We start from the raw sequence: 10759 nt of genomic DNA on the forward strand, positions 1-10759 counted from the left end.
AAATACAGAGTTCACATATACTGACATTTTATATTTTAAAAGAAGATGTTGACGAATGTTATGTACAGTGATTTTTCTATTATTTTAAAATAAGGAAAAAAACCTATAGACACTTATGTATACATTTATTTGTGTATGTCTAAAAAGGGTTTTGCAATGATAGCCCAAATCTGTTAACAGAGCTTCCATCTGGGAAATGGAATTGGGTTCAGGGATGCTCAGGGGGCCTTTCATATTTCAGTTTTTGTATTTCTGTATTGTTTTGTTACAAAGCACCTGTATTACTTTGGCATAAAAATTAAATCAGTGTTGCTCAAACTTGAATAATGTAAAGAGCTCTTTTAAAATAAATTACTCATTGACTCCTCCAGTCTTGGCCTATATCATGTTAATTATGATGTTATGTAAATGTATGCAAACATAAACTAAGCCTAGGTACTAAATCATTAGTCTAAATTAATTGTATAATCTAAAAAATAAATAAAATTTTTTTTTAATGAAGTGAAAAATGGATCATGATCATTCATGTTGGGTGAAGATTGAGCTGCACCACCCAGATTGTCCTTCAGGGAAGAACTTGTTGAACAGCTGTGGGGAGCGCAATAAGCAGGCGACCTCCAGCCATCAGCCTTCTTCCCCGAGGTCGATGCCTTTCCTGGAGCAGCACTCCTTTGGCAAATGAGCATGCTGGGGGAATAAAGGACTGCCATTTCAGCTTGATGTGGGGCCACTATGACAAGTAGTAATTGCTCCAGAGCTTTCTGCCAGATTGGCCAAGAGCTACTGTTGGACCTGTAAGCAGTTCACCTCTGTACTCTGCCCAGTGCCCCCGCCTTTCCTTCATGGATGTTGATCTCAACGTCTTGCTCCTCAAGCTCTCTGCTTCCAGATAATTCAACCTGCAGTGCAGAAAAATAGAAACTATGCTTCTATATATTTTACTTCAATGACACTAATATCAAGAATGCATGTTTATTTTATTTTTCTTTTTATTTATTTATTTTTTATTGAGATTGTTCAGATACCATACAATTATCCAAAGATCCAAAGTGCACAATCAATTGCCCCCAGTACCCTCATACAGATGTGCATCCATCACCACAATGATTTTTCTTTTTTGATTTCTAAAACATTTTCATTATTCCAGAAAAGAAATAAAGACCAAAAAAAAAAAAAAAAAGGAAATTCAAATCCTCCCATACTCCTAACTATTCCCCCTCCATTCTTGACCCGTAGTATTGGTATAGTACATTTGTTACTGTTGATGAAAGAATGTTAAAATACTACTAACTGCTGTATATAGTTTGCAATAGGTATACTTTTTTTCCCTATATGCCCCTCTATTATTAACTTCTAGTTATATTGTCATGCATTTGTTCTGGTTCATGAAAGAGATTTCTAATATTTGTACAGTTAATCACAGACATTGCCCACCACAAGGTTCACTGTTCTATACATTCCTATCTTTTAAACTCCAACTTTCCTTCTGGTGACATACGTGACTCTGAGCTTCCCCTTTCCACTACATTCATGCAGCATTCAGCACTGTTAGTTATTCTCATAACATGCTACCATCACCTCTGTCCATTTCCAAACATTTCAGTTCAACCTAGTTGAACATTCTGTTCATCATAAGCAACTACTGCCTATTCTTTAGCCTCATTCTGTATCCTGGTAACTTATATTTTGTGTCTATGAGTTTACATATTATAATTAGTTCATATCAGTGAGACCCTGCAATATTTGTTCTTATGTGTCTTATTTCACTCAATACAGTGCCTCAAGCTTTCCTCATCGACCCATTTTTTAAGACAGTTTTGTCACACACCATAGATTCCATCCTGAGTAAACAATTGATGGTTCCCTGTATAGTCATGTATTTATGTATTCACTACTGTCACCACTATCTATATAAGGACATCTCCATTTCTTCCACAAAGCAAGAGGAGCAGTCAAAGGAGGTAGAGAGATAAAAGAAAAAGAAAAAAAGGGAAAAAAAAGACATGACAGCTGGAAAGCAACAAAAGGAAAGACAGCATTAAACTGAAGTAGAATAAATAGTCAGACAATATTACCAATCCCTTATATCCCCCTTTTATATGCATTTAGCTTTGGTATATTGCCTTTGTTACATTAAAGGAAGCATAATACAATGTTTTTGTTAATTATAGTGCCTAGTTTGCATTGATTGTATTTTCCCCCAATACCTCCCTATTTTTAATACCTTGCAAGATTGACATCCATTTGTTCTCCCTCATGAAAAAACACGTTTGTACATTTTATCACAATTGTTCAGCACTCTAGGTTTCATTGAGTTATACAGTCCCAGTCTTTATCTTTCCTCTTTCCTTCTGGTGTCCCACATGCTCCCAACCATACTCAGAGTCATCTTTGTTCAGTGTACTTACATTGCTGTGCTAGCATCACCCAAAATTGTGTTCCAAACCTCTCACTCCTGACTTTTGCTATCTGTCTGTAATGTTCCCTTTAGTATTTTCTATAAAGCAGGCATCTTGTTCACAAACTCTCTCATTGTCTGTCAGAGGATATTTTAAACTCTACCTCATATTTTGCCAGATATAGGATTCTTGGTTGGTGGTTTTTCTCTTATAGTATCTTAACTATATCACACAACTTCCTTCTTGCCTCCATGGTTTCTTTTGAGAAATCCGCACATAGTCATATTAAGGTTCCTTTGTATGTGATGGATTGCTTTTCTCTTGCTGCTTTCAGGATTCTCTCTTTGTCTTTGACATTTGATAATCTGACTATTAAGTGTCTTGGCATAGGTCTATTCAGATCTATTTTGTTTGGGGTATGTTGTGCTTCTTGGATCTGTAATTTTATGTATTTCATAAGCAATGGGAAATTTTCATTGATTATTTCCTCTGTTATTGCTTCTGCCCCCTTTCCCTTCTCTTCTCTTTCTGGGATACCCATGACACATACATTCAAGCATTTGATGTTGTCATTCAATTCCCTGAGATGTTGCTCATATTTTTCCATTCTTTTCCCTATCTGTTCTTTTGTGTGTAGGATTTCAGATGTCTTTTTCTCCAGTTCTTGAGTGTTTTCTTCTGCCTCTTGTTATCTGCTCTTGTATGTCTCCATTGTGTCTTTCATCTCTTGTGCTGTGCCTTTCATCTCCATAGATTCTGCCAGTTGTTTTTTTTTGAACTTTCAATTTCTACCTTATGTATGCCCAGTGTTTTCGTTATACACGTCATCTCTTTTGTCATATCGTCCCTAAACTTTTTGAATTGATTTAGCATTAGTTGTTTCAATTCCTGTATCTCAGTTGAAATGTAAGTTTGTTCCTTTGACTGGGCCATAGCTTCGTTTTCCTTAGTGTGGGTTGTAGTTTTCTGTTGTCTAGGTATTTGGTTTCCTTGGTTACCCCAATCAGGTTTTCCCAGACCAGAAGTGGCTCAGGTCCCAGAAGGAGGAAATATTCAGTATCAGGTTTCCCTGAGAGTGTGTCTTAGAAGATTGACATCCCTTGTGAGGTCTCACGCTGCTGTGCTTTTCCTAACCTGCTCAGCAGGTGGTGCCTGTCAGCCTGTCACTCCAGAGTGGTGTAAGGTGTGGCCCCTTTAATTCTCAGCTTAGGTTGTTTCTGGTTTGATTGTTTTCCTCCAGGCCCTGGGGTCTGATTCTGAATGGAAGGCGGGTAGTAGAGCTGGGCACCACCTCTTTTCTCTTATGGAAAATACACCCCCTAGGGAGTTTTCATTTGCATTTAAATAGGTTCTTTGTCTCTCTGACTTTGCTATCTCCACCCTTGTCTGGGTCAGAGGGCTGCAAGCTGAAAATGGCTGAGGCTTTCTCCACTGCAGAGAACTGTGAACTGAAAATGACTGAGGCCTTCTCAGGTTGAGAGAAAAAGGGACAGAAAGCCCCCTTTCAGGGTCAGTCCATGGTCCTCAGTTTCACCCATCAGCCAAAGAGAGCTACCAGGCCTCTGGGTTCCTCCTCCCAGGATAGAGAAGTCCCCTGGCTCTTCATGATCAGTCATCACTGAAAGCATCTGTCTGCTTGTTGGGGATTTGCAGCTTGCTTTGAGCAGTTCATGTTTGCCAATTAAAACCCCAGTAGGAACCAGACTGAGGTATATTCGTTTGTTCAGAGAGTGCTGCTGTCTATCACCGCGAGACTTTGCAATTTGGGCTGCCTGGGGGGACAGAGGTCCCAGCTCAGGTCCACAGTTTCTACTCACAGATTCTACGCTGCGACCTCAGGCATTCCTCCCAATCCAGGTTGGTGCATGACGTGGGGACAGTCACAGTTGTCCCCAAGCAGTTTTTCCAGATCATTTACTGGTTGTTCCTGGTTGTTTATTAGTTGCCCCAGGGGGACTAACTAACTTCCACTCCTCTCTATGCCACCATCTTCTTCTGTCCATGCATGTTTATTTAACAGCACAAAACAACATTAACAATATCAAGCCTATATTTGCCCTTCTTCAGCTGAAGCTGGGTGATAAAAGCAAAGGCAATACATGCTTAAGAATCCAATGCAGTTTTTTCTATTACTCAATAAGTTATGCAGCTGTACCTAGTAATTAAAAGCTCCAGCAGCTCATCTTCCCATTAAGCAGAACAGCAAACCTTTAATGAAATATTATTCTAATATTTCAGTCAGAGCAACTGAAAACTCTGCAAAGCATAAACAATTGCTGGGTAAAAAATATTGCACAAAACAGGCAGTTATTTCAATAAGGCATTGTAACAGCTACCAATTATTTCATAAAACATTGCACACAACATGGATGATAATTCAGAAACACACCTCACAGGATAAATTATTCAAGGGTTCAATAAATGTTTACTCCAAACTGGCAATTATTTCTTTAACAATGATAATATATTCCAAAGGAGTTTGCAAAACCTGACATGAATAGACACATAGAAGGAAACATATGCATGTACTAGAGTCTAAGGTCCAAAGGCTTTTATGACGGTGAACACATAAGAAATTCTCTCATTGCAGAAAAAGAAAGTCCTTTCCATTCTATTTATTCATCTCTCCAATTCATTTATTCATCAAGTATGTATATGTCACCTCCTTTATACCATGGACTGGTAGGATGAACAGAAATAGTCCCTGTCCTCAGGAAGAGCTTACAACCCTTTGGGGAATATGTTACTCACACAAAGAGCTATGTTGTGAAATTGCTACAAGGCCAAAATGAAAACTGCTCCTGCCACCCCCTCAAACCTCATCCCCTACCATTGCACCTTTCAATCACTACTCTCCACTTACCCTGGGCTGCTTTGTTTTTCTCAACTTTCTCAACTTGCCCCTAGTTTAGGGCATTTCCCCCTGCTTTCTTTCCTGTCAAGTTCCATGCTGTCACATATGGTAGCCATGTGGTAAACGTGTGGCTATGCAGCAGTCCGCATTGAGATGTGGTATAAAGGTGACACAATTATTGGATTTTGAATGCTTTTTACAAAAAGAGAATGTAAAATAGCCCACCAATAAAATTTTAATATTATATGATGAAATAATATTTGAGAAATACCATATCAGGTTATTCAGATTATACCATTGAAATTAATTTTGCCTCTTTCTTTTTAGGTAAATCTAATTTTTAGAAAATGTAAAATCACATCTGTGGTTTGCATCATATTTCTATATGACAAGTCTGGTCTAGAACATCCTGCCCTCTTCATGCTTTCTTTCAGACATTCTAGTCTCAGCTCACTGTACTCTCCTCAAAGAGGCCTTTCCTGACACCATGTAAGGTACACCACACCATGTAAGGTACACCACATCATCACACACCTAGTCACTGTCATATGACCCCATTTAATTTTCTTCCAAGTACTCATTGTCATCTGAAATTGCTTGTTTATTTTTTATCATCCCTATTAGAATATAAATCCCATGGTATCTTATATATCTTTGTTACCTTTGAGTCCACAGCTGTGAATACATCTCTTGCTCAATGAGTGTTCAATAAATAATTATTGAAAAAATGAATGAAGTTTCAATGCAAACTTAGATAAAGGGGCATCCAAGTCTTCCTGGGAAGATAGAGGAGGGAACATTTGAGATTGAAGGCAGTCGGTGGAGTTCACAAGTCCAAGGAGAGTCCATCCATCCATCCAGGCAACCCATCTTTCTATCCATCTTTCCACCATCCATCCATTTACATAGAAGATATTTTTTGAGCATTTCTATGTTTCTGGCACTGGGCTAGTTGCAGACAGATGCAGTGGTGATCAAGATGAACACAAAATCTGCCATTATGTAGCTCACAATCTAGATGGGGTGACCAAAATCATTATAGGACCATTATCAACTATGCTAACTACATAAACAAAAAATTATTTAATTATAGTTTTTATGAGTGCTGTGGGGGCCAGGGGGCTGGGCAACATCTCTGGGTAGTGAGAAAAAATTTCCATGGGTAAATGGCATGAATACTAAGACCTGAAGAATGTGAAGGAGTTATCCTGGACAAAACCTTAGAGAGATCAGAGTGAAAGGGAAATTCAGTGAAACTCAAGTAACTCATTTCTGCTGGGGCACAAAGTAAGTATGTGAGACAGTTAGATGGGGTCAGCTGGAATGTAGACAATTTTATAGATAGCATGTTTATAAGCTAAAATAAATACATGTTGACTATTGAATGAATAATTCATAAATGTCCCTAAACTTTGAAGTGAATGCCAAATGATACTAGGACATTCATGTAAATTAGGAATATCAGATTGAAATGAACATAAACTAGACATGTATGACATTTTAATCATTTTTTAAAATTGTGATCAAATAAAGTAATAGAGGTTTATTTTTACAAGTTTTGAAAAATACCTCTAAAAGAAAATTAACTCAAATTCTGCTGTTCAAAGATAAGTACCATTAAGATTTTGGTTTGTTTACCCCAAGTTTTTTCTTTTTTTTTTTCCTGTATATAAATATACATACTCTTTTACAAAAATGGGCTGAGTGTGGAAATTCCTATGTTCTTAGAAGTTCCTCCAAAAAGGTAGCAAACCATGACTAACTGTAAGACTCATAACTATCTCCCATTTTTCTAGGAACATAAATAAAGAAGTTTCAGACTCCATATATAAATACAAAACTCACCTCTAGAATTTAGAAAGTAAAATCAGCAGTTTTCACTATGTTCTCACTAAACCAGTAGTGACAGAAGTCTTTGATTTAAAACCAGGAAAAGATGCTGTTCCTCCTTCCAAATATATGGCCAGACACTTATTAGAATATTATGAAACCTTACTATAAATACTTAAATATAAGCTTCTAATGCCTCTAGTAATATACAAGAACAAAATATATTTATGGGATGCAGTACCTAAGCTGATTATCATGTGTTGATTTCCTTACCTAACCAAGTCCGGTTTGTAATTCAAAACTAATGTCACAAGCTTTAGAGCAAAGGAAAATTAATGAGTATGAACAGTCTATAACTTTAAAAAAGCATGCTCAAACCAGGCCAATCAAATTATTCTGAAACCATGATCCCCTCAAAACTGATCACTCTGGGAACCAAAACAATAAAGGCTCTTCATAATTTTATATAGCTTGTTCTACTCAAATGCACAAAAGACTCAGGTTTAAAACTTTTTTTTAATCTTATTGACTAGGACATTTCTCAGTCTGGCAACAAGAGTAGATTAATTGCATTACTGGTACCCATTCTTCATCCATCCCTGTATTCACAAGCAGTTCTTTTCTACTCAGGGTGGGATGTTCTGCCTCACCCTTGACTCTGACCTTGGCCATGTGACTTGCTTGGGACAACAGTAAAGTAGCAAAGATTAAGTAAGCAGAGTCTTCAAACATTGTTTGTATGTTTCAGTTTGCTGTGTTTCTTCCCTGTGATAGCCAGGAACACAGGCTCAAGCTAGTCTGCTGTAGCAGAACTGAATGGTTCAAGTCATCCCAACCAAGACCATTCTAGATTAGCCAATAGTAGATGATACCCAGGTTTGCCAATGAGACCAACCCAGACCCAAAGAAATGGCATGCTAATCCCAGGCTAAATTTCTAACCTGAAGAATCATCAACAAAATAAAGGGTTAAATTGTTTTAAGACACAGAGCTTTGAGGTCAGAGCTACAGAACATTATTGAGGCAATAGATGATTGATACACAACAACCATCCCTAAAATAACACATATCTTCACTAGTAGCATTAATTTGACATCTCAAGAGAAGTCAGAGTGCATTGGAAAAGGCAATAAATAAATAAATAATAATTTTCCTTCTTTCTTAATTTTTTAACAAAGTGATATCTATTAGCAATGATGGTTAATATCCTGGTGATGAATTATAGTTGCGCTATGGGGAAACCTTTCCAGTGGTTACTAATCACAGTATTTTGGCCAGTTCCTACTTTTCATGATGAAGATATAGGAATAGAAAGATTTAATTGCCCCTGCTAAACTGATAAAATTAGTTTTTACAATTGTTGGTCTTCCATGTTGGTTTTCTTCAGAATTAAAAGCAACACCTCTGGTCATAAATTTGGAGTTAGACTTGCTCAAATCCACACAATGGAGAGATACTTACAACAATAATTACAGCAAATTTAAATCAGAAATCTTAAAAAAAGAAATGACGCTACTATTAAATCATTAAAATCTATGGGAAAAGTAAAGAACCTCAGTAGAATCAGCTCTATAAAGACTCTAAGATGATGAAGTTTATCAGGAATTAATGCAATATATTGTGCGCTTGGGATTAGTAAATCACCTGTACTCACAGGTATGATATGTTACCAATGTAACTGAGCTTACCAATTACTTAAACTATCATATGGTTAATAATATAAAAAGCATGAGGGAGTAAAAGCAGGTAAGATGAATTAAGGTTCCAGCATTTCCTGAGAAGGAAAGAGTAATAATTTATATTTGGCTACAGTAAGTCAAGATGCATGTAGTAATGCTGCCAGTAAAAATAAGGACAAGAATTTAGAACTGATATGTTAATAAAGGGGAAATAGGGAATTAAAAACATTTGATTAATCCACAATAGGGCAAGAATGGAAAGAAAATAAATCGTAAATAGGTGAGAACAATAGAAAACAAATACTAAATATTCAGATAAAAAACATGAATATACCAATATTGCATTATATATAAACAAACTAAATTGCCAAATTAAAAGACAAAGGTCACCAGGCTGGATTAAAAGAAAAGTTCACAAAACAGCACCTTAATTATAAAGCCACAGAAATGTAATAAGCAGGATGGAAGAAGATATACCAGACATCTTAACCAAAACAAAATTCATGTACCTAGACTAAAAGCAAACAAAGTGGACTTCATGGCATGAAGCATTTCTAGAGATAAAGGCAGCTGAGCTAGTGGAATACACAATGGTAAAACAGTCAATCCACCATGAAGATACAACATTTAAAAGTATATGCAACAAATAATATAGCCAAAATATGTAAATAAAGTAGGGAAAAATAAAAGGATAAATTAGACAAATTTGTAATCATAGTTTGAGACTTTAATACATCTCTTTCAATAATTGATAGAAAAAGCAGACAGAAATTTAGTAAGGATTCAAAAATTTAACAATGCTGTTATCAAAACTTGCATGATTAAAATTTATAGACACCACACCAAAAGAAAACAATAAGACCATAAAATGAGGCTCAACATATTTTGAAAACTTTATATCATTCAAAGTATGTTTTCTGACCAAATTGAAATTTAAGATAGAAATCTATAACAAATCAACTAGAAAATACACAATTATTTTAATAAATATAAGAGCATAAATTGATAAAAAAGAAAACAGACATTTAATAAAGAAAATAGACAAAACCAAAGGTGGTTCTATGCGACAACTAATAAAATTTACATAAACTGTTAGCAAGAGTAACAGAGAAAAAGCACAAATTGCCAATGTTAGAAATGAAAAGAGGTCATTACTTCAGATCAATACACACTAAAAAGAAAATAAGATATGATAAACTTATAGTCTGTACACTTCCCTTTATAAATTAGACTTCAATAAAAGTTTACTTTCAAAAATTAAATAAAAAATTTTTCACTGTTATGGTGCTCAAGGAAGAAATGTTCTTTCCTACTAACCTCTTACATTCTCAAAGGCAGACATGGTGTATTATTTATATATTACTAGCTACAGAAAGGTGGAGGGAAATCTATCCCTATAAACAACAACAAAAAATTATAGCTAGATATAAACTAAAAATCCATCTTTTCCCAATGTGCAATAGTACAGGGTAGACTTATAATTTTGGCTCAGTATAATACTTACTGATTCAGACTCCAGTTCAGCTTACTCACATTTTAGGTTTTAATAAGATGGCCAATATTCATCAGGAACTTGTCACTTGATAGTTTGATGGCTAGAGGCAACTGAAGTGGGTAGAAAGAAGTAAACACTTAAAAATGTCCCCAAAATTGTATTTTAATGGATCATATCTCTCAACCATGATGTTTGTTCAATAAATGGTAATTGAGGATAAGAATGGTGCACGTGCCTTATCATTCCTTCTTCATTCACAGTGGATCCATTAAGGCAGAGTCTTTCATTCACCACTGAATCCCCATTGTCTATCACGGTCCATGGTATAACATTAGGGCTCAACAAATATTTCTTCAATAAATGAAGGGATTGCTTTGTATATCTATGCTTTTATGTTAATTTCTAACATTGAATCATGATGTTATAAATTGCAAAGTACAGGGTGAAGTATTTCAACAGTTACACCTTTGCATACCTCTTATTCTTGTATGAAAAAATATAT

The sequence above is a fragment of the Choloepus didactylus genome, chromosome 6, assembly GCF_015220235.1.
Source record: "Choloepus didactylus isolate mChoDid1 chromosome 6, mChoDid1.pri, whole genome shotgun sequence".
Lineage (NCBI taxonomy): Eukaryota > Metazoa > Chordata > Mammalia > Pilosa > Megalonychidae > Choloepus > Choloepus didactylus.